The 24,596-nt window shown below is 37.5% G+C and overlaps 1 long non-coding RNA gene across 1 annotated transcript in view; it reads left to right on the forward strand.

The window, feature by feature from the left end:
• The window catches only part of LOC125698730 (uncharacterized), a 41,506-nt gene that overhangs the window by 12,011 nt on the left and 4,899 nt on the right, over positions 1-24,596 (forward strand). Inside the window, exon 2 of the long non-coding RNA XR_007379297.1 lies at positions 22,888-23,076. This is a non-coding gene — a long non-coding RNA (uncharacterized LOC125698730). The remainder of the gene's footprint in view (positions 1-22,887; positions 23,077-24,596) is intronic.

The raw sequence follows: 24,596 nt of genomic DNA on the forward strand, positions 1-24,596 counted from the left end.
GTTTAGGTTTAAGGTAAATCCGTGTCTGCGTCAATATGCAGTTCCTGAGCTTTATACTCATAAGATTGTTACTGTGGCAATATTGATTAAGGAAAAAAAAAAAACTATAATTGAGTTTAGGTATCCTTGAAAGGAAAGGATTACCAGTGTGTAGTCTTCTGAATAATTTTGTTTGATGACCAATGAGTTCAGTTTGTGTTTGTTTGATTTTTGGTGTACTGTAAGTTGGGATAATTCTTTCTTAAAGTTTTCCATTAAACCAGTAAATGTAGAACATGAGTATTACTCATGACAGTCATTCAAGTAGTCTTTCCAAAAGTCACCAGCAGTAACTGCATGAAATTGTTATTATTCTGTGAAGTTGGAATCCACATCTAGAGCTAGGTTTCATTGCAAATAATGATGTTTGTGTGGATTTAAGAGGATCAGTAATATCTCCAGGTGCTGTCTGTTTGGAACTTGTGATTCTTATGATGGGCTCCCAGATGTCCAAAGTGAGCTAATAGCATAGTTAGATGTAGAAAGAAGCAACATTCACAATAATAGTGATTAAGTTCTGAGGAAAGAAAATAGGTTTAACATGGTGTCTTTCATTATTACAAAGCATCCTTAGGAACCAAAATATCAGAAAAATCAGTAGCAGGATGATGAGAGAAGGTCTAGTACTGTTGCTAAGCAACCCTGCACATTAGCTTTAAGGCACTTGTACTATGATATGATTGGAATAGAAATCAGAATTGCTGTTTTCTTTAGAAAAAATATTGAACATATTTGTTGTGTTTTATGGGAGAGGTAATGAGACTTATCTAATATACACTGGAGCTAAATACAGCACTTGGAAACTTTGTGAGCATTCAGCTGGCATCATTTTGCAGAGAAGCTGATTGCCACGTAGCCCTTGATGTGTCCTTGTCTGGATCATACTGAGAACATGTCCACTTTATTGCATTCAAAACTAAACACTTCCAAAAGTATTTCCACTAGTAAAAACTGTTAGTCACAGTGCCCTTCTTACCAAACTGTAGATAGTGTGTGCTTGTGCTAGATGTATTCTTCTTGGAGGAGGTTATTCCAAGCAGACATGCTAGGTGATAGCAAAACTGTGAATTTGTTCTGTAACATAGCAACTCTTACTAATCTCAAGAAGTCTGTACTGTCGGCAAAGACTGTAGCATACTTTCTATTTATACAAGTGTAACATACATTAAAAAAATATGTGAACTACTGTCTTGGAACAGTAATAAAACAGATTTTCTGCTGATATGTATAAAAAACGTTGCATGTTAGCCTTTGGATATGCATGATGAAATCCTGGATCCACAGACAAACCAGAAGTGTCAAGTCTTAGATGACAAGTAATAGTATATGGGAATACTTGAACGCAAGCTTTTATAGCTTTACCTTTTTAACCAAAAGTCTTTAAATTTGACATCAGTTGATATACAGGCACGCTTTTATAGGAAAACAGGTAAGGTTTTGCGAATGAGGTTGAAAATTTATTGTTTCAGTGAACAGGGATAAGGTAGTTGTTCACTGCCTGACACTGGAGAAGACAATACTTTCACGCTGGCTTCTTTTGTTGCTGGAACAATTAACAACATTCATTGTTCCACACTTAGAAACTCATGAATCAAAAATCTTCACAGGGGAAAGCTGTATTATTAGGAGTTTCCTCTCAAATGAAATGGGACAGTACTCATCACTGACCTAGGAACAAAATTGAAGCTATTTCTGACTTAATGTTTTGCCTTATAAGGAAAGCATACTAACAGGAGTATCTAGTGAAGGGTCTGGAGCACAAGTCTTATGAGAAGCAATTGAGGGAACTGGGATGTTTTTAGTCTAGAGAAGAGAAGGCTCAGGAGAGACCTTATCACTGTCTACAACTACCTGAAAGGAAGCTATAGCATGGGGGTGGGAGTTGGTCTCTTCTCCCTGCTAACTAGTGATTGGGTAGAAAGGAATGGCCTCAAGTTGTGCCAGGGGAGATTCTGGTTGGATATTAAGAAGAATTTCTTCCTTCTACCACATCCTGGGCAACCAGGGAGTCACTGTTCCTGGAGTGTTTAAGGAAAGGGTACATGTAGTACTTAGGGACATGGCTTAGTGGGCAATGTTGATGGTAGGTGGATGATTGGAGTAGATTATCTTAAAGGTCTTTTCCAACTGTAATGACTCTAGGATTTTGTATTTATTTTTGCATTAAGACTTCTGCTTTGGAATTAGGGCTAGTGAGTATTTGGAATGTCATTGATAAGAATTTGTGATGTTAGTCTGTAACCAGTTTGCTCCTGTAGGTCTTCAGTGAGATTGCAGCAAATGGTAGGGTAGCATAATAATCTTTATAATCTTTAATAATAATAATCTTTAATAATAATAATCTTTAATAATAATAATCTTTAATAATAATAATCTTTTATAATAATAATCTTTACTAGAGATCAGAGGATCACTCCTAACTGAAGCAGATCTGTCTGCTGGAAGCTGAAGATCTTTCATCGTCATGAACATTCAGTTCCTTGTTAGATTTGCAGCTTTAAGCTTGTTACAAAATCCTGCAATCATTCCTTCCTCTGTGATTTTAGGAAAGCCTTCATTGCACTCCCTTGGAAAAAAAAATAATAAACTTGAATCCTTCCAAGGGCCATAAAGTGTTGTTCAAATCATTGAAACCCACAGGTATTGGACAGCTAATGGATTTAATCTAGCTCTGTGTAAATACCATACATCTGCTTCTTCTGTTACCTATTTTATTGTAATTTTTTTTCCCCACTGAACTGCTCTTACTTATCTATCTGCTCTTACTTATCTATCCAGAGTAACATAAAACCATTAAAAAAAAAAGTGAATGGATTACTATTAGCTGATTTATGCTGTTTTTCCCAACAAATCACATTCCAGAAAGGAGCATAGCTGTAATATTTCACAAGGACAGAAATTAATTTTTTCTGTACAAGATAAGAACATTTTTATATAGCAAGATTTAATGATCTATCCTTGACCTTCAGCACTTTTTTTTTCCTGGCTTTAATTGCACCAGATAAAATGCCCCAGCAGCAAATGAATGCCCAGCTATGCTCTTGGCATTCACTATACATGGCTTCACTACTAACGAGGGAGTGACACTGCTTTTGACAGCTTTGCCCTGTAGGATTTTTTTCTGTGAACTATATTTGTACACTCTAGTCTGTGAGCCATGAGAAATATTAGCAATACAAAATTTTTCTTGACTTTCTTATATGACAGGAGAATTAGGAGAAGACTTGTAGTAATTTGAAATGAAGACTTAGTATCCCATGCTATACTGTGAGCAAAATCAGGAAGGCAGTCTTAAACAAGCTGTTTGGTGCAAGCATGTGTGCTGCACTGCATTTTGTATTTTTATATGCAGTGCAGCATACTGAGAGATTGATGAAAGATGAGTGGTATTGGCTCAAGAAAACCTGAGGGCCAGTGTGATGTGCTATAAGATGCCACTGTAAATGATCACAACAGTCTTAAAGAGGAAGTTTCAGATACATTAAGCTTTTCAAATGGAACACCCTCTGAATATCAGATATTGAATGAGATGAAATATAGGAAATTTTATGCATAAAATGAAAACTAAGACTCTCATGCTTTCTCTTCATGAAGATATTGGTATAGAAGAGACCTTAAGTAAAACATGGCAGACCTATACTCAAAACCGCTGCCAGATTTTCATATGAGTAAAGCTATTGTCAACACTTCTAGGCTGTCCAGGGGCTTTCTCCCATACCTTCACCACAGTGAAGTAGGGTATAAAGGCATATATGGAGATACTCTCTTCAGGTTACACAAAAACTTATTATGAAGAAATTTTGGCATGGAGATTATGTAGATAGCATGTGAACTTAAATGTAGCTAGAACATAAATATCTTTTTTTTTTTTTTTTTTTTTTCCCCCCCTGTTGTTTGAGACTATTTTGGAACAGCAGCAGGAAAACTGACACTGTATTTCATAGCTCAATTTATCATAAAACCAGATATAACCAGAGTGAAAATCAAAGAAAAAGAATGTTTCTATGTATTAACATGGATTTAATGAGCTGGAGTTCATTTTTAAGCAACATTCACATGCCATACAGACAATTTTAACCTTCAATGCTGCTCTTGCTCCTCTACCGTGCTTTAATCTTATTTCTGCACACATTATGTAATCTTTGTTCTCACCATTGTCTCACACCAACGTGCAGGTAGAACCTGCTGTACTCTTTCATTTTGCCTGTGGGCCTACTAAGTAGTAGTTCTCTTCTGCTTCTTTGCAAGCAGCTGACCTGATACTCCTGCCTCCAACATGACAAGCCACGTGCAATGCTTTGCTTTATTACTTCAGAGTTTCTCACACAAATTTTTACTGGTAGGTGAAAAAACAAAGACATTTGCATGGAAAATTTGTATGTAATAATTTGTTAGGCATTTAGAGCACTTTTCCAAAACTCTTCTTTCATCAGTGGGGGCAAGTAGGGGTGAACAGGCCAAGCTGGAGAGGAGAATTAGAAAGAAAAGATGTAAGGGAAAAGGAATATAGTAGAGGAAAAACTGATTTTGTTTGAGATTGGTTGGGGGGTTCAAACAGTATTATTCTATTTTTAATGCTAACTATACAGCACATGCAATAAATAGAGTTTATCAAGAAAGTCTGGGTATGGTCTCTACGTTTCTCTCCAGTAAAGTGAGAGAGAGTCAGAGTTCTGCATTAGTTTCTGCTGCATCTAGCAGATGACAATACTCTCAATTTATCAGGCAGTAACTAAAAATGCTCTGTAATTCCAAGTATTTCCCTCAGATATAAATACATATGTATGTATGAGTAATAATTTATTTCTCTGCTTTTGTTACTAACCAAGGATGTCTTATCAGTGCAGCTCTGCCATGATTTCCTCTTATCCTGTTTTATTTGTGAAGTGCAAAAGAATGGTAACAATGCTATCAACATTTTCCTGCCTTTATGTTTGGTTAATTATAAGATTACAAGAAGATCAGGCCGAGCTTCTTCACACTGCAATAAAGCCCACAGTGCATTAGCCTTTATACTACAGAATTTAAGGGAAAAGGTTAATATAAAACTCAGAGTTGAGATAGCAAAGAATATTGGAAGTGACATGTTGGCCATGAGCTCTGCTTTGGGCTCTGGGGAAAAAAAAATAGAACAAGGTTAGTTCTAACCTTGAAATTAACCTTTTTCTATTTTTTTCTTCAGCTGGAAGACCACCTACAGGCCAAGATGTCGCCTTTAATTTTTTGTGTGTATTTCAAACATAGACTTTGTCCCACTTTTATGGTTTAGTCTTTGGAGCTATCCAGTATGAAGTGGCCACTGTGCTCATTAGACTGTTTAACTTGGACTGTAGGAAAGATTAAACATTTGTGGTAGAACTCTTGCTCTGTTTCAGCAGAACCAAATGTGTTTGTCTTGTATTCACCATGCTGTTTGTTTTTTTTCTCTTGTAAGCCTTTTTTTTTTTTTTTAATTTTTTTTTTTTTTTAAATTTTTTCCTGGCTATTTGTTCCTTGTCATTTGCAGTACTCTGATTTCATTTGTTCAGCTCTTGGCATAATATCCTAATATAGTCAGCTGCCTCAATGAATATGTGGAATTTCTGCAATTTGAGTAAATATCAATAGACTATTGAACTTTTATATTATGCATACTTGTAATCAAGTCAACTGCTAGAGAATTTGCACATCTATGCACTTAGATGTGGAAAAAATAGTCTGTTCGTGTAATTAAAGTCTATATCATATTGCACAAAAAGGCCAAATTAAGGTTTAATACCAACACTTCCTATTTGTTTAGTGCTTGACTTTGCAACCTAAATACCACTTCGGGTGAAAATATTCTTCATTAATAAGGCTCGTAGGTACTAAAAGTAGAGTAATGGAGGGGTATTGAGCTTTCTCTATTATCGTAAACTTTATATCAGGATAGGGACCTCCAAGAAGCAACAACAGGGTCTTGAGGGAGAGGAAGATGTAATATAAGTAGATGGAAAGGGTTTACGGTTAGAGGAAAGTGTGTTTTGAGGAGAGTGGAGTCTGGAGACTCCATAGAGACTCTCTCCATACAGAGAGAGGTAATGGCAAGGAGAAGATTTACTAGCTCAGTTGCATTCTACTTCAAACTCTGGTTCTGCTTTTCTATGTTACTTTCCATGTTTGCTCTTCATCTGATTTTAATTGTGGAGATGCTCAGGGCAAGAATAGTTTCATGCTGTATTTTTGATGCCTTGGATCATCACTACAAAGTCGTATCTATTAAACTGAGATAGAGTGATATTGTATATGGAAGCCAAGAAGAGAAATGCAGCTTGAAACAGGTATGACTGAATTCTGGAACGTGCTGGAAATAATAAGAACAATTTATTTCCAAATAGTACATCTGTAGGCCAAAAATGTGAAAGAGATTGCGAATGTGAAATTAAGACTTTTTGTTATCGTTGTTGTATTGATATCACAGTGCTGCACAAGCTTCAAACTTCAGAATTTCTTCAAATTGGCATCAGTACACACTAAGGAAAATTACACTTTTGTATAGAAACTAAATTGATTCTGAGTTAAAAATGGAGGGGTGAGTTAAAAAGGAAAAGCTAAAGAAATCATAAAGAAAAAGATCTACATTTTACAGAGAAAAGATAATGTCTAAGTCAAAAACTGTCTTAGTCAGCATGAAGTCAGAGAAGCTGAAACCAGAGAGAAGATGGAAAAGTGCTGCCGTTGCAGTGCGAGTGACCAGAACTATAGACGAAGAATGATAATTGTGCTGCAATTAGGCCATTTCAAAAAGAAATTTAAAGTTCGAGAAACTGTAAAAAATTATAAAATAAATGAAAACTTGAAGGGATTTGAGCTATTTGTGTTCTTATCTCTCTTACTTGGGATGGAAGGTTAGACAAAGTATGCTGACAACAAAACAGAGTAGAGCTTTCTCTGATTGCTCCAGTATGTAAAGCAGCAGCCCGTATACTGGCAATTCATAGCATTTCATGACAATGATAGCTTTCTGGGGTTTTGTTTTTATTGTTGATTTTATTTTTTTGATGTTTGTTTTCTTTTTCATCGGATGGATGTGTCTAATGTACAGTTTATGTACAGTGATCATAGTGTAGTGACATGGTCCGCATGAAAAATTTCCTATTTTGCATTTTTCTTATTTAGATGTAACCAGGGCATAAGTAATTGTTAAATCAATGGCAACACCACTGAATATGTCACAAGCCTCTGGCTGAGAGAAGAAACTTTCTGAACTTTTCCTGCTCTTCCAGTCCCCATTCACATTTCTTAACCCTATCAGTCCACTAAATTTCACTGAGAAGGTTATCTTTTGTTGTTTTTGCCTTTCTCTTTAACGCATATTTATGCCATGTCTTAGTTTTTTCCACCTTCTGTATCTTCTCTAAAATAAGAGCCATTCTTTTTCTTTTAAAGTGCTGTGTATTTTCCAGTTTCCGGATTGCTCATTATATGCCTTCTTGCCAAAAACTTCAATTTTCCTTCGTGAAGATCCAACTGAAAAGGAATCAGCTAAAAAAACCTGACAATACTCAATCTTCTTTCTCAGAAAAAGATGCAGGCATCGCATTCATCACTAGGCTCCGGTATAGGTACCTACCAATTTTGAGGGGTTTCAAAATGAGGATAATTTATCAGAAATAAACCATTTTCACCAGCTTACAGCATCATTTGACTTGATTAGCAATAGCACCAATGAGTGGTTACTTGCATCATCTGTTCTACTGTTTCCTGCCTTTCAGAATGATAGCCTCTATTTAAAATACTCAAGTCCAGGAAGGTGTGATCAGCTTCTCTCTAGTGTCTGACACACTCATTCTCTTCCCCTTATTTCATGCTCTAGTTTGTTTTCTAATTCGGTTCTGCCAGTAGAAGCTACTTCCTCCTTGTGATAGAGAAGCTGTAATGATAATTGTCTTTTGCAAAGCAATTCAAGGTAACTAATCAGAATAATGATAGCAGCAGCTGCGACTTCTAATGAAGTTAGAAACTGTCAACTTGATGATAATCATTGTCTTAAAAAAATTAATAATTCAGTCTAATAAATTATCATAATCAGTGCACAATGGGCCCTACATTCTTTGCCACTTTTGGGGGGACGCATAGGAGTTCTCTCATTTTCTGACTGGTGTATCAAAAGCTATGTTTAATAACTGTACAACTGTGCTTGCTGTCTGAAACCTCAGCGCTCAAATACCATCCATAAAGCACTGGACCGTGTGTTCTGCCAAGTGTACTGTGCTAGGTAGTTCCAGCAACTCTCACCCTTCCAGCCTAATTACTTCACACATCATAAGAATCTAACTGATTTAGGGCACACGTGGAAAGGAGTCAAAGGATCTTTTCTTTAACTGGAATGACTAGTAGGTGGGATAGGGATTGAAACATGTAGATAAAAAATTGTCAAATTTGGTAACTTGCTTGCCTGCGTTCTGGCTTCAAAAGTGGTGTATGATGTTGACTGTAGCAGGAAGGAAAACTGTCCCTAAAATTACAGCTTGGACCTTGTGTTAACTTCATTATACTTTGAGAGGTCCCCCCGTGATATCAGCCAGCTTTCCTGTGCCCCATGCGAACTACAGAGGTCACGTGAAATGTAACTTAGTTGCAGGGTAATGTGTTATCCCCCAAACACTGGAGCAGTTGAAGGAACCACACAAGAATCCCAAGAAGTGTAGTCTCAGAATAAAATACTTCACCAGCAAAACTGCACAGAGTTTTTTCAAGTGTAAGCAGATCACTGCTGAGAACATCTGCTAACATGAATGACATTTCATTCTTCTCTTGCTACTTCTTTTCCTGTCCTTCGTTGTCATCCCTGCAAGCATTATGGAGCTTAAATGAAGCTTTTTTCCATGGGTTGTCAAGAAAGTGGAATTATATGTGTAGAATGAGAGATGTCTCCAACATGAAGCCCAAACTGCCGTATAAATATTTCACCTATGGGTTACAAACTGGCTACTGACCTTCTGAATGATGCAGCCCAGTATTCTCTCCTAAACAAATGCAGGTAGGTAATATGCTGGCTTATTGAAGGCTCAAGTGAGTCTGCATTGACTTGTGATGATGAGTCTCCTTTGAAATCCTAAATTAGGCTGTTTCCAGTGTAAACAATCTGTCTTTAGCTGGAGATACATACAAAGATGCTTTGAGGAAGATCCTACTGCTCTTGCAGTATCGTGCTGAGAGTATTTTGTGCTTTTCCCAACAGATCATGCTGTTATTACTGCAAATATTTGCTCTAAAGAATAGCAAACAAAGTTCTGGAAGACTGTAAGAAAAAAGCCATAGCTAATATTAAAGGAATGTCCTCCTGAGGCACTATCTAGTTTTCCCCCAGATTCTTTTTTAGCCTTCAGCCAAAATTATGTGTGAATCTGAATTCTGTTTCTGAATAAAAAAGAAATATAACAGGTGTAGAAATCTCTCTTATTTGTATGATGGCTCAAAGGACTGAATGCTGTTTGCTGCCATATATGAACAGAAGAAAATACTTCTCCCAGAAACTGCACAACTTAACAGTAAAAAAGTAAGTAATAAGCAAGAGATTATGATCTCCATTTTCAAAACAAAGGAAGAGAAGCAGCTTTTCCCTTCCTATAATAGTAATCTGTTGGACCTGGGAGCCAAATTTCAGGCTTAAGTCATCCAATCGTCATATACATCTGTGTTAGGATGCTCTTTTCTCTGGCACACTGTGTAAGTAAAAAAATATTCTAATGCAATGTTCAGCTATAGACAATCACAATAATCTATAAATTATAAAAGGTTCTTTTGATTTATATGTAACTTTAACCATTTATTTATAGACTTATAAGCACAAAACTGGTTTCAAAATGAGGATAAATTCAATAATTGCTATTTTGTAATTTAAAATAAATTTAGACATAGAACAAAAATAGATCCTCTCAGACTGGGTATTACTGCCAAAGAACATCAATGTGTTTGTATTTCAAAATAGTGAGCTCAACGCTCCCCAACATGCATGCCTCAGGAAGGAGATTCTAATAATCTTGAAAATACTATTTGACTTGTTAGGGGCGTGACTTTTAAAGACCATGCTTTCAAATTTATTTAATTGCAATTACCATGGTTAGACATTCATTTCGAGTCTTTAATGAAAGCTGAAATTCCCATGTAATCACTTAGTTTCAGTAGCTGGGCTTTAAGAATATACTGTAAATGCAAAACTCATGATACACCATAAAGACTGGTAAGGTTTCAGAATTAATCAGAGATCACAGATGAACTGATTGCTAGTTCATCTTATCTTTATCTCTTTGCTGGAAGAAATTAACTTCAGTGGCAGCACAGAAGATACTTCATTATTGTCTGAGGAACTATTTCTGCTTATACAAAACTTAATACAGTGCTCTGCCTCCTCCTGATTTCCTCTTTGAAACAACTTGAGCTCCACCTAAATTCAATGAACTGTTTGGGTTTTTTATGCTTTTTGTTCTTTCTGTCCATTCTGCAAAGGCCCACATCCATGCGGTTGTGAAGCCCTACTAGAGAACAGTAGGGAAAAGTATTTTGGTTACCTAAATGGATCTTTCTACCACTAATATCTGTGATTCTCATTTTGTCATCTTCTATCTCCAGTTCTTAAAGCAGCTCCCTAATTATAGCACAGCTGTTAGGATGAAGGTTGTTTAAGTATTCTGACATTTTCCCAAGTCTATTGAATAGATTTAATAATTAGACAATGGGATTTTTCTATTCCTGCCCACTCGCACCCTCTTCACTGACTGTTGCTTGTGGTTCTATTATTATCTGGCATATTCTAACAATGTTCTTCCTTTCAGAGGATCTTGAAGCAGGCAGAAAAGTATCAGAGAAGTAATTCAAATGACTGAGCAAAAGGCAGAAAGAAAGGACAATGAACCTTATGTTCATTTCACCACATAAACAATTCCAAAATGCCTCATGCCTTAACATACCATTCTCAAGTAATACAGTGTTACGTGTCCATATTCAGAGCTAGAATGAAGTCCCCTCTTTGTTGCTGTTCCTACAAAGAGAACGGACTGGGATGATTTCTGTGGATGAATAAGCACTGTACTAGTAATTTCAAATGTTATGGAATATATGCAGTAGGATTCTATTGATTTGACTTCTCATCTGCTCACAGTGCTTATTTGAGTATCTTCTAACTCAAAGTCATGGTCCAAGAAGTCCAGACTGATAGAAAGAATATGCTGAGTGCGCTACACAACATATTAAACATCAATATCCGTCATGCACAATTATTTGGGAAGTTAATGTTCTGTAAGTCTTACAAAATATCACAGATAAAGCAACCACATCAAGTCTATTTCTCAGTATTGTTTCAGTTGTTTAAAAGTGTCTAATGTATAGTTCATGCAGTGAAACATACAAGGACAGAAATTTATCAGTCTACATATTGTTCTCATCTTCCACAGTGTTCCTTAGTCACCAGCAATGTAATCTCTGAGGCTATTGAATCCATACAGGGAAATTGCGCCCTCAGTCACACGTCAGGCTAGTAGTTCCTCCAGACAATGGAGCCAGTGAGAAATTAAGTGAACACTGAAAGTAGGAGTATTTCTTGTTTCTGTTCTGTTATAGCTAAAAGTATCATGCAATATAACTTGTAAATAGGAAAAAAAAAAAGTGTGTTTTTTTAAAATTGCAAAAAATCTGCATGCTCTCTCCCTTTGTCGTACAGTCTAAGTCAGCTAAAGTATTAAATGCAAGGAAAAGGGTAAAGATTTCCTGAATTCAGTTTACAAAACTTTGATCTAATTCCACAGACACAAAACTAGGATTTTAGAATGGAAATTATGGGAAAGATTAGGGGTCAAAAGAAAAATTTACCTTCAAAAGCCTGGTTGGTACATGTCTTTATACCAATTTTTACCAAGCTGACGAGAAATTCAGATTTAAAGTATGTGGGGAAAATAATACATATGAAAGAGAGACTACTTTTAGATAGAAATGAGATGCATTCTCCTACAGTGAAAGGGCTGCTACGTGGTGCTGTTAACCTCTAACCAATGTTTCTTGAGACTGCATTGTTTATGACCCCAGATTGTGCTGCTCTTTCTCAGTTCTGCCCATAGGAATATGTGCTTCACTTCCTTTGAGTACAAAAGGAGAACTTTTCACTGTCGTGACACAACCTTGAGTCTGAAAGAGGTCTCCCAGTGAGCTCCTTGAACCTGTGACCAGTTACTAGATGTTAATAAATGAATGTAATTAATTTTCTTAGGATTTGAACTTTGACCTTTCAGCAGAAGTTGAACAGTTCCTTGAATATGAATTATACTACAACTGGTATCACCTAAAACAATGCTTCTCTGACAAGGAAAATGTTAGTAGAAACCTAATGTAGTCAGTTCTATCTGTTGATACAAACGACCTAAAAAAAAAGGACATCTCACTGTAAGGTGATCAGTAGAACTGAAGGCACTGATTGAATTCCCACTGAATTTACTGGCAGGAGATTTTGGTAATGCTTAGAGAAGACTTGTACTGTGAAAATCCTTTATGCAGGTTCTATAGCTCACTTGATCATCCCCAGATGTAAGTTCAATGTGCTAATTAATCATAATTCCAAAAGCTTTTGATACATGCCAAATGAAGGACAACACTTTGTATTCTAAATGGGGTACATCAGCCCTTAAAAAGATTTACAGAATTCATGAAATTGATTGTGAGGTTTTTAGGAGTTAAGATAAGGCAGGTTTGAATAGATGTTCTCTTAAATTATGCTCAAAAGAGCTTGTGTATGGAAGGGAGGGAGAAATATAGGCCCTTTCCTACCCTGGAGGTTAGTTATCTACATGTTGTTAGTAAGACTAGATACAGTACTACTGGCAGTACAGCATCTGAGGCTGACATTAACGGATACGCAGGAAGTTGTGGGTATACTTATAAGTTGATTAAAAAGGGAATGTATTATTCCAGTATTTTGAAGTAGAGAGCTGTACAGAGCAGTATGGATCAGCTAATTGGAAACTGAAAGAAAAATAGTTCTTGATTTGTTTCCCTGGATTCAAGAGAAGCACTGTATAATCAGAAGGAGGAATAAGGAGAATTTCCATCCTTTATTGGATGTGAGGGTAAACATAGTGATGAAAATGAGTATAAGCCTGAGGTACTTAATTCCTTCTTTGCTTGAGTATTTATTAGTAAGGCTAATTGTTCTTTGAGTACCCAGCCCTCTGAGTTGGAAGACAGTGATAGAGAGGGAAATAAATAACCTAATTTAATGGGAAACTGGATGACCTCCTACATCATTTGAACATTCAGAAGTCTGTGGGGCCAGATGAGATTAATCCAAAAGTGCAGAAGGAGCTGATGAAAGTGCACACTGAGCCACATTCAGTTGTTCATCAGTCCTGTATAACTGAAGAGGTCCTGGTTGACTAGAGGGTGGCAAATGTGACTCCAATCTATAACAAAGGCAGAAAGGAGTATTTAGGAAATTATAGGCCTGCCAGTCTAACCTTGGTACTGGAGAAGGGTGTGGAGCAGGTCATCATCATATAGCACATGTGGGGCAATCCAGATGAAGCCAGCATGGATTTATGAAAGATAGGTCCTTCCTGACTGATCTGATCTCTTTCTAAAACAAGATGATTCCTTAAACATAAGGAAGAACTTTTTCTCCCAGAGAGTGGTCAGACACTGGAATGGCCTGCTCAGGAATGTGGTGGTGTCACCATCCCTGGAAGTTTTCAAGAGGCATCTGGATGAGGAGCTACAAGATATGGCTTAGTGGAAGTAATGGTAATGAGAGGATGGCTGGACTAGATGATCTTGCAGGTTGTTCCCAGCCTTGTGTTTCTGTGATTCTATGATCTTCTTTGTAGATGAGGGGATGTTGTTTACATGGATTTCAGTAAAGAATTTGACAATGTCTCCTCTGGATTGTCCTGGAGAATTTGGCTGCTTGTGGCTTGGACAGATGTATAGTTTGCTGGGTCAAGAACTGTATGGATGGCCTGACTTGCAGGCACGGTGAATGGAGTTCAGTCCAGTTGGTAGCTGTTCACCAGAGCCATTCACTAGGACTTAGCGCTGGGACCGTTTTTGTTTAACATCTTTATCAATGATTTGGATAATAGGGATTGAGTGACCCTTAGTAGCATGCAGATGATACAAAGTTAGGCAGGACTGTTGTTTTGCTGGATGGTAGGATAGTTTTGCAGAGTGGCTGGAAATTTTCTTGACAGAAAAGGACCTGAGAGTGTGCTCAGGTGGCCAAGAAGGCTAGAACCATCCTGGCCTTTATAAGAAGTACTGTGGCCAGACGGACTAGGAAAGTGATTGTCCCCTGTACATCACTGTGGTGAGAGCACACCTTGAATACTGCATTCAGATTTCTGCACTACAAGAAGGATACTGAGTTGTTCCGGTATGTACAGAGAAGAGTAGCAAAGCTAATGAAAGGATTAGAAAACAAGACATATGAGGAGCACCTGAAAGAACCGGAGTTATTCAGCCTGGAGAAGAGGAGGCTGAGGGGAGACCTCATCACTCTCTTCAACAACCTGAAAGGAGGTTGCTAGTCAGGTGACAAGAGATAGGACACAAGGAAACAGTCTCAAGTAGTACCAGGGAGGCTTATATTGAATATCAAGAAGAATTTTTAGTAGAGAAGGTGATCGAGCATTGGAATGGGCTGTCCAGGGAAGGGGTAGAGTACCCATCCCTGGAAGTGTTTGAGGTATGTGAGCATGCTACTAAGGGATGTGGTTTAGTAATGGGGCTCAGTAGGTCAGGCTATTGTTGGACTTCATGACATTGAAGGCCTTTTCCAACCTAGATGTCTCTGGTTCTTAGTATATACACTAATTACCTCCTAAATTGTTTTGCTTATTGTTCCAAGGTTATAATTTTTTGGAATGTGAATGTAAGTTACTCTCTCCTTTCTCTGTATCTCTCTGTATCTCTCTGTCTGTATGGTTGCATGTATGTTGAAACTGAATCTCTATTCTTTAAGGAGAAATTAGGATGACTTTTCCGTAACCAAAGGCATTTGCAGGGCAAACCTGTGGTAAAGAGGGAAAAGCTGTGGATGCTGGGTTTCACAGTATCACATTCAGAGCTAGTGTAGCCTATTCTATCTGCATTACTCTGCTATTTTTGATATGCTATATTCTGAAGATACTTTGATGTTTTGCTTTTCTTATCATGACAGTGAGGAGCATATTCTAACTTTACAGAGACTTAAAAGGATTGTTATTGTTCAGCAACTCTATGAGTCAATCATTTAAAATAGTTATGTCTGTGTGTTTCTGTACTTTTTAATTGCTTTGTGTTTTGTAAATTCAACCTAGACTGCAGAAGAAGAATCTTTCCTTTTTGCTTTGATAGTTCTGTTGAGGGTGTGTTCCTCCTACCCTTTTTTTCAAAGAGCTCAGCAAAATTTGTTTTCCAGTCTTTTTCATGCTTTGGCTTCTTAATTAAAAATTTTACAGGGCTATCTTCTTTTTATAAACGTTTAATTCTGAAACAACCCCATAAAAAGAAATTGCTAATGCACTTGGATTTGTAATAACAAAGTTAAAACCTTTCTGCTATAGTATGCTGCAGGTTCTAATTCTCAGTTTTATTAGAAGAGCTAAGCTAAATATATGAGGGATTGTCTCTCCTGAGATAGCTGCACAGCATGATCACGAATGAAACTAAACTCACTGTGAGTTTGTTTCTATAAAACATCTCAATATTACGCTCTAAAAATATCCCTAGGAAATTACAAAGCTATCATTTTTTACCACCTTTATGGATTATTTAATTATTTCTTTAACACTTTCTATTTGAGAAAACCAGTTTTTTCAGACATTATCCAGCTGATGCAGACAACCCATTTGTAATTTTCCAAGATTTTAAAGTGTAAAAGTGCATATGTCTATCTTTTCTTCCCTCTGTCCTCACTTGTGTACTTATCCAGCCCCCAGATATGCACTTCTCACTCTGGTGAAGTCCTCCAAGGGAATAAAATGATAGCTTAGAGGATTGGGACTGTTTGCTCACATTATGGTCCCAAAGCAATTTCTGTATTCCATTCTATTGTTTTTATTTTTTATCACCCAGATGATCTGAAATCATCCTTTATCATTTAGAATTCATTCTTCTTCATATGGTAATGTGATTAACCAGAAAACAAAATAAAAACCTCAGAGGTTTCACTCTCATGTTTCAATAATCTTTATACAATTACAGTTATTAAGGAACTAATGTGAGAAATTTCTGAAGCAGGTGCTGGAGCAGAATGAAGGCTTTTATATAAACTTAACAATAGATACTCTGTAAGTTACAGGCTTTTTGATTTTGTCTTAGTGCACTCCTTAGGCAAGTAAAAATGAGAAGCATGTATCTCAGTTCAGAAAAACTTCTCATTTAGTATTTGTTTAAACTGTGTTCTGTTTGTAGAGGTAATTTTTAGTCATCATGCATTGTATGAGTTGCCAGACTTCACTCTTTAATTTACCTACCAGTTTAATGTAAAATTTTATAGTAAAATATCTTGAATAATTTTTTGATTACACAAATACCTGTAGTGCCTTATTCAATATAGAATAGTACACCATTCTCTTTCCCATGCTGTGTCCTTGCTTTGATGCTTCCGGTAGTATAAAGCAAACGAAGCCTTCAAAGCTAATGGAAAAGCATTATGCTTATACCAGCATCCTGAGACTAGATACTTGTCCAGTTGAACCACATAGAACAGATTATCTTGTAATGGAAAAGCTAGATAAAAACTGCAAGTGTGTTCTTCCAGGAAGTTTGATATGGGTTTGAGGAGCATCAAAATCCACCTTGATTCATACCAGTCCTAACTTCTTGATTTCATTGCCACTAGAGCTCAAACTCCTTGGCAGATGATTATTATTCAGGCTACACGTGGTCTAGCAGTAGGCAAAGCTACTTGTTTGCAATTCAGTGTTGAAATATACTTTGTCTTTGGTAGTGGGTCAAAAGAAAGTAGTATTGGTGCTTGAGCATTCTGTCTGATTCAAAATCTTAAGGGCTTTTTATGCCCAGTGTCTCAGCCTTTTAAAAAAAAATTTTTTTCTTAGTTTTTTTCTGCCAGATAGCAAATCTAGTATATATTTTGGTTAATAAGTCTATTGCAGATATTGGAGCAAAGTCTCATGAGTTGACTGATTAGGAATGTGTGAGGTTCAGCACAAAGAGGGAGCCTTCTTTTGGCTATCATTATACTTCATCTCTTATCCTTTAGAAATTTTAATATTCTTTTTTTTGCCTTTTGTCTGTCTCCACTGCTGTAGGGATTGGTACTTTGGGGAAAACTTTACTCAGAAACATAATCAATGTGCTTTTCATTTTGAAAGCTGCTTGAGCAATTCTGCAGCATCGATAGGATCAGCAGCAGGGTACAGAACCACTTGAGTAAATCAACAAAGTATGTTGAATACAATATACTAATATTACCCTGCAGCGTAATTTTAAAGCAATAAGCTTTTATCTGTGTAAGCTTTCTAGTCATCTAGACTGAGCAATTTCATATGAAGTCTTTTTCTACTTCCATTGAAATGAATGCAAAAGGAAATCCCTAATTTATTAAGTAAAAAAAAGCCCTTGTGTAATGATGTCTTTCTAAAAGTAAAATTACCATGTGACTGAGGCTTGCTGAGAAGTATTTGCTTTTTTATTCATTTTCAATTTTGTCTGTGCTATTATAAACAACAACAACAAAAATTAAAAACAGCACCAATACTAATGGATATCCCAAAGAATGAATGAGGTGGATAACTGGACCTAACAGTTTCAAATTACATAATTGTGAAGAACGTATTCAGGTATTGAGGCTAAAGAAGATACATAATCTTGTTCTCTCACATCATGTATGCATAAGAATTTTGTCTCAGACATCTTGGTGTATATTATACGTTGGTGTATAATTATCTGGCCTAGCTTTCAGTCATTACACTGTGACACATGTTCAGGAAATTGCCCGGCTGTGCTGGGACTAATTCCCTCTCAAGTTGCAATATGTACTAGAACAAGAGATGAGAGAGCAATCCCTCATGGAACAAGTCAAGAGGCTGTGCACACTTCTATTTAGTCATCTTTTGGCTTAAATACTACACTGATTTTAATCTAATGCAGCCTGTTCCAGTGCCTTTTCACTCAGAGGGCGGTGATGCACTGGCACAGGCTGCCTAGAGAAGTTGTAGATGCCCCATCCCTGGAGCTGCACAAGGTGGTTAGATGGGACCCCAGACAGCCTGATTTAGTCGGGGTAACCCTGCCCATGGCAGGGAGTTGGAACTCATCTTTAACATCCGTTCCAACCCAAACCATTCTATGATTCTAAATATTTGGATTCATTCACATGCACAAATATGGTGTGCAGTTTATATGTTCTCACTGCATGAAGGCCTATTTGATTATGCTTGAATAAGAATCTCTTAATCCTGAGTTCCAGCTGTTTGCTATTGAAGTTTTCTCTAAAGTATGAGGGTAAGGTCACTTGTGTTTTAGAGGCAGGAATCGGCACTGTTTCCTTTTCTATCTTTTGCTCAGAGCATCTGAAGTCTATCCTTTGTAAAATAAATAACATCTAAAAAATCTAAAAGCATTTGTAATAACAAATAAACCAAAGAAGTAATGAAGAAATATGAACATGTGCTTCCAGTTTAACACCAAAGCACTCTCGCACAGTACAAAGGATGAGAGTTTGACTTGTTTAAAATTCAAAGTATTGAGTGTGAAAAGGCAGTGGACTTTGATTTCGTTCACAGAAAGTTCAACTCTAGCTTAGATTCACACTAAGATTTGATTTGTATATAGAATTTTCTTTTTCTATTTGTCAAACACCAATGTGGAAAATTAATGATGAAGAAAATTGTCTATCATGCTTTCACATTACCAGCTGCTGTCATGTTTCAGGAGGTCTGGAAAACCAATTTGTTTGTGTATCAGCCCAGTGTAATAACCCCAAACCAGCTGTAAGTACCTAACTGGGCTGTTTTGACTATTACTTTTTTTTTTGTTATGCTGTACCTTTTGCAGACAACGGCATGGGTACAAGGTCAGATCAAGATAATAATGTGGTGCCAATGTTGTTCAGAGGTAAAAAGCTACAGGAAATGCCAACAAATTGAAAATCAAGTAATTTAATTACCAGTTCTCATAACCATGCATTGCTTGCAAATGAAGCTGTATCAAAACTCAGTGAGAGAAAGTGAAGCTAAATAGAGTGATGGTAATGGTTTTTACTTCATCGTAGACACAGATGAGAAAAATAAATCCGATTCCTTAATGTTGTTCAGTGTATCTGCTGTTGTATCTGAGCTTCATAGTAGTTACACAAAGTTAGGGCTGTCTGCGGACACACCTATTTGGGGATTAGAGCGTTCTGAATTTGCCTTAATTTGTTTTAGGTGTGAGTATAATCTGGTTTAAATACTTTTGGAGTGAATATTCTTCTACGCGGAACGTATTTCAATTTGGAAGGATGTTTGTTTGGTTATCTGGCCTTCCTTCCTGTCAATTCTTGCAAATATATCTTTATCCTGCTGTGTCTCAGCAGTGACTCCCAAGATGAGAAGAACTGGAGAATTGCATTGCTTGTGGCAAACTGAGAAAGATACGAATGTCTCTGAGCACAGAAATAATCTGCCAAGAGCAAGATAAGAATCTGGCTCAGAGTTCAATGAGACTTGACTAGGAAAATGTCATTTTTGATGCTTTCAAAGTGATTCTGTGGATGTGAAAGCCCTAAAAACTGCTTCCTCCAGGAGCATGTTTGACAATAAGGCAGATATAAGTGAGACAGATGTTGAGCTTGAGGGAGAGCTGGCCTCTACACTTACTTTTGGTCCATTCGTTTTTGGAAAACTAACAGAAGGGAAGTTCAAATGTGTGTGTTCTGTTTCTTTTTTTCCGAAGCCAGTTTACCTCACAGTCAGACCATGGACTGACCACTGACTACATCTGTGTTCCTAATAGCTCATCCTAGGAGAATAAATCCATCCAACTCTCAAAGCAGTGCCTATGTCCAGATTCAGGAAAACACATCTCCTGGTTATCTCCAAACTAATAAAGCAAACTGATACTCCTACTGCGGAGGTTGCCCTTCTATCAGGGGTGGAAGTTTTTCTCCTTCCTCTGACTGCAATGATGACCACTTTACTGCTACCCTGTACTTTGCAAAATGATTTATTGCAATTGGTGGAAATAAGTGGGAGAGCCAGAAGCAGTGGATAAAGTGCTGATTACAAACTTCTACAAGCTCTAGCGTTAAATATATTTTGGAACCCAAAGCAGTTACAAGAGCAGGTCTTCCCTGAACCACCTAAGGCAGAGTTTGACAACACAGGCACGTTTAGGCAGTCTTTGAGGCAAACACTGTGATGTAACGGCAATATGAGTTGCTGCTGTTAGCATGGCATTGATCCAAGCTCATTAGACTTGCCAAGCATTGGGCTTATTATCTCCAGCCCTGTGCTATGCTAATGCAATTGCACAGCTTTCAGATCTAAGCTACTTTCACATTCCTGTGGCTCTGTGCAGAAGCAGCACATCAGCCTGTCTCCTCAAAACAAGCAGGGCAGTTACACCAGCAGTTGAGTTTCTGGCTGGGTCAGGCAAAACAGCTTGAAAGAGGAGAGCTTTGACTTGTGCCGTCTCTTGCAGAATCACTGTGTGTTCTGTAGGCCCTGGCAGCTGTGCAGTGCATCTCGGCACCAATGACCATGGTGGAATTGCCTGAGATACAAAAGGCAAAGCTGATTTGTTTGGTTACTGTTGAAAATGAACATGCCAGCCTCATGCAGATCTGCTCTGTGCTTTGATCTTGTGGATTTTTTGCTCTTTTTTTTCCCCCTTCTTTCAATACTTTGCCTGTGTTCATATTTATGGTAAGTTATTGGTATTTTGCTTTATCCACGAGTTGAAGCATATTACATAGCCATTAAAATCCACAGTTTCATTCTCAACATGCTGAAAGTATTAAACTGTCCTCATCCTTGATCACGTTTAATGTTTTTTTGGTCTATCAGTGTTTTCCAGATAAGCCAAGTGTCACATTGAGGCGTGATTTGCATATTCATGAAATAATTTGTATTCAGAAGCATTGTTTAATGCTTTTTGGACAGTTTTTCATACTACTAAGTGTTTGACTGAAGAGGCTATGCAGGTAATCTGAAAAATAAGTCTATCACAATCTTAGCAAAATATTACACTTAAGTCTAAAATAAATGAACTCTTGAATTATTGCTTTTGTTTTATCAAAGAAGCCACCAGCACAGCAATGAAATATACTTTTACAAGAAAATAATTAAGAATGCTTCTCTTTCTCAGAGACGTGTTTATTTTCTTCTTGCTTCTTGACTGTAGGTCAAATAAATATTGGACTGTTATTTTCAAGAAATTGTGGGAAGTTTTAGTTTGATTTATAATAGCATTTTTCATGCACTGAAAGTATGTACTCTTGCTCCCCAGGCCAAATTAAGTTCTGATTTTTTTTTGTGTTCATCAATCAGTAAACATTTGATGACTCTCTTTTTCTTGACTTTTGTGGTGAATAAATTCTTTTTCTCATTTTTTTTATGCTAAATAGTAAGCGGAGTGCTCAGCTTCTACCTAAAATATGGATGCACCAGTGCAAACCTGCATGTAACATATAGGAACAGATGAGAGCTCCCTAGCAGCATAGAGGCTCTCCAAGAACTAGTATCTGTAAATGTGATCAGTTAGCCTTTTATGCTAGATGTTCCTGCTCTGCAGGGACCTGTTCTCATTTTCCAGAAGTGCTGTATGCCTGTCATTTCAGAAGTATTCACACACCTTCATTTGGATACACATGCATTTGTTTTTACTGTCTCTGAGAGAGAGCTGCAATGTTACAGCCCATATTGCTGGTCTCCTCTGTTTAATAGAATCTGCTGATCAATATGTTAGCCCAGCACATAAAGATAACACTGTAAAGTTGTTTCCAGAGGTTCCCAGACTAAAGTCTTCTCTTGCAAAGTTTGTAGGCAAATTCCTTGCCTAAGGAATTGAATTGAAGGGTTCATAGAACAATCAGTAGAAACATACACGAGGCTGGACTTGTTGAAATTGCTTTGAAGATTGCATGATGCTGCCAAACAGCTCAGAAGACTGGGAGGTGACCACTGGGACGTAAGACAGGTGCCCTCCTGAGAAAACCCAAACAATACATAGCTCTGCAGCAATGTTTGTTCTTGTGAAATGCTGAGCAATTCAGGCAGGACTCTTTACAAGTCCAAATGGGCTAGATGAATTCACAGAGAATTCACAGGTTCAGGCAACCTTCAGCTTAACCTACACAAAACAGATTTTAGCATCTTCCTTAAATATCCACAGAATTAAAGTGTTTTTTGGTCCAGCTCTGGGTAGCGAAGCACGTAAGGATATTTAGGGTGTGCTTTGTTATATACATAGGTCTGCTATGGGTTGCCATTCACAGAGCAAAGTGATAGTGAGGATACGGGATCTCTTGGAATATTCAAAACGTCAGGCTGGATACTGGCACTGTATTGATTTTGCCGAAATCTCATGTATTTATGGATGTATACAAATGACTAAATTCAGCCACCTTTGACAGAAATTATTCAATTTGCATTTGCAATTACATTGATTTTGCATGTAAATTAGATACCTGCTTTGCACATACACTGATGGACCTATTTTTTGCTTGTGACTGGCAGAGTGTAGGGACTTCCGTTCAGAAGCAGGTTAGTGTTAGAGGAGGAATAAGCCAAAAGTAAAATATCCTAAAAGCTTTTTATTTGATTGCCTTCCAAGCCACAACAGCTGCAAAGGGTGATTAGCTTCATGTGGTGTCAGTTGCAATTTTATCCAGCTTTATTCTGTGTTTGTTTTCTCTTTCAGACATTTGTCCTTGCTGAGACTACAGCTGTGTGTGCCCCATGCAGACCCACCACCGCAGACATTTCCCCTGGAGGAAAAGAACTCAGCTTCACAGAAGGGTAACCTCTGCCACCTTCACGGTGAACTTACTAAGCTTTGCTCTGCCAGAAGAACAATTAAATGCTGACATCCCTATGTCACCCAAGTCAGGTGAGAACTCTCTGGAAATTTATTTTGTGGCCTGCAGAAACAGATGGCATGGCATGCACCATCACTGTCAGGGCGGGACAGGGGGACACCTATCCGCAGTCAAAAGATTCAAGGACATAGATGCTATTTGGCTCAAACACTGAGCTGCATCCTGGGTAGTTGTACCATCTGATAAGAGGATACTACCACAATGAAGGTGTTAGAGCAGTTCCCATTTTATTACAAATACTGGCTGATTATCTTCCTTGGGTTTCTTACCCCACATTCATTCACTTTTTCAGATCAACGTTCCTTTCTGTAGTTCCTGAAAAACTGTAATGTTTCATGGTTACAGTCCACAATCTCCCTTGAATGAATGAAGGAACAAACGAATAAATAAATAAATAAAGCTTATAGGTAGATCCTATAGGTAGATCAGGCTGCTTTGAAATCTTCAGAAGGCATGAGAGCATCAGTGCTATACTGTCAGAGTGAAGCAGTTAAGGCAGCACTGGTCCCAGGATTCCATCAAGTTTCAAACATCACAGCAGTGCTAGCAGCCCTAGAATCCCCTGTATGTGCCTAAGAGCTCCTAAAAGTAAATCTATGACCGATACACTCGGTCAGTGTTTGCTGTGCTAACTCTAGTATGATGGAAACAGTAAGTGAGCTGTGTCAAAATGAAAGTGTATTTGCAGAGTTATGCAATTTGCTCATAGTTTAATGGAGGTTGGAAATTTTGATGTCAAAACAGTACCACAGTTGTACAGGAGCAAGTTTGCTGTCCATGTTATTTTGTTGTTGTTGTTGTTTTCATTTGTTTGTTTTTCTGTTTCACTAGGGTAACTTTTTTCTTTTTACATTGCTGTGCTTTTCACTTCAGTTTTCACTAAACAAAGTGACAAGCTGCTTTACAAAGTTGCATAATATCCTAATTTATTCTTCTACCCCAGCCTGTCTTTCAGTGTCACACAAAAGTTTTTTTCACCTCATACTTTTTCTCTGTGACTACAAAGTTCTGTCACTGTAGAACACAGAGCAGGACCTTACTCTCCACAGAATGCGCGTATTTGAAACCGTGGCTATTTAACAAGACCTTCCTCACTGAACCAAAGTTTTGATTTCAGCTTCTGGTGTAGTTCAGAGTTCTCCACATTTTCACAGTTCTTTTATCAAGTGAACTCCTCAGCACAACCTCTGCTGCACTTACGGGTATGTTCTCCTACTGCTCTATTAACATCTCATTAAACTGCACCCCAGTAGTGGCTTTCTCCTCACTGCTTTAAGGACAAACATTTGGAGAACAGTAGCTTCTATTTGCAGACACGTTAGATGACCTGTTCAGAGCAAGTGCTAGTAACTAGCCCATCTAGCTCAAGTGGTAGGAGAAAATTTGATGGGCATGATTTTAAAGCTCAGAGATGGTCCAAGACTGCCTCAGAACCTGATGATGCTAATAATTACTTTACTGGAAATAATGCCACTGTAGGGTTTTCAAGGACATCAGCAATATTTTTAATGGCTACACCAATGTTAACTCA

This window comes from Lagopus muta, chromosome 11, assembly GCF_023343835.1.
Source record: "Lagopus muta isolate bLagMut1 chromosome 11, bLagMut1 primary, whole genome shotgun sequence".
In the NCBI taxonomy this organism is placed as follows: Eukaryota; Metazoa; Chordata; class Aves; order Galliformes; family Phasianidae; genus Lagopus; species Lagopus muta.